The 978-nt window shown below is 52.0% G+C and overlaps 1 non-coding gene across 1 annotated transcript; it reads right to left on the reverse strand.

Annotated features, from left to right (window-relative positions):
• Nucleotides 1-367: 367 nt before the first annotated feature.
• On the reverse strand, nt 368-449 carry TRNAL-AAG (transfer RNA leucine (anticodon AAG)). Its single transcript has one exon. It is a non-coding gene; the product is annotated as a tRNA-Leu (tRNA).
• Nucleotides 450-978: the final 529 nt, after the last annotated feature.

Here is a 978-nt window from a genome sequence, read left to right on the forward strand (position 1 = left end):
GCCTGAATATCTATATCCTAACAGTGTCAGTAACTGAAATGACCTTTTCTCTCCATCTCACTCTCTATTTCCTTCCTGTTTCCCCCTCCCCCCAAAAATCTAACTCCCTTTCCAGCCCAGTTATTGTGGGGCCAGACAGTCTCTACGAACTCCAGTGCTGGACTTTGCAGGTGATGTGAAAGGCGCTCACTGTACTAGGGTGCTACTGGCTTTCAGTTTTAAACTAGATGGAAGCACAGATGGGAGGTGGAGGAGAGGACAAGAGAATTGGTGAAGAGGGTCTCAGTTTAAAAGATCAAGGAAGCCCCCAAAATCAGGACTGAAGCTCCATTCTGCATTCATGGCAGGTTCAGAGTGGCTAAAGAGATGGCAGTGGTGAGATTTGAACTCACACGTCCAAAGACACTGGAACCTTAATCCAGTGCCTTAGACCGCTTGGCTACACTACCATCTCTAAAAAGATGACTGTTTTGTCCTCTGTGAGGGCTTGTCTACTTAGGTCACCACTGTAGAGTGGAGGAGGGACCCCCCAGCAGCTCATGGGGTGTCACGGAGTGTGGGGGAGTCCAGGCCCTGCACCCCTCTTCCTGGGATTCACTGAGACTCTCAGCCAGCCAGTAAAATGGAAGGTTTATTGGACCACAGGAACACCGTCTCAAACAGAGCTTGTGGGTACAACCAGGACCCCTCAGTCAAGTCCTTCTGGGGGAGCAGGGAGCTTAGACCCCAGCCCTGGGGTTCCCTGCGTTCCTCTACCCAGCACCAAACAGAAACTAAAGCCACCTAGCAGGCTCTCTCCTGCAGCCTCTGTCCACATTCCTGGGCAAGAGGTGTTACCTCCCCCTCCCCCTCCCAGCTCAGGTGACAGGCTCTCAGGTCTCCCATCCTCAGGGCACATTCCCAGGTCAACACTCCCCCCTCCCTGCTGTGTCACATCGTCACAGGTGGGTTTCTCATAATAGAAAAAATTTCTTGCTC

The sequence above is a fragment of the Lepidochelys kempii genome, chromosome 28, assembly GCF_965140265.1.
Source record: "Lepidochelys kempii isolate rLepKem1 chromosome 28, rLepKem1.hap2, whole genome shotgun sequence".
Classification (NCBI taxonomy): Eukaryota; Metazoa; Chordata; order Testudines; family Cheloniidae; genus Lepidochelys; species Lepidochelys kempii.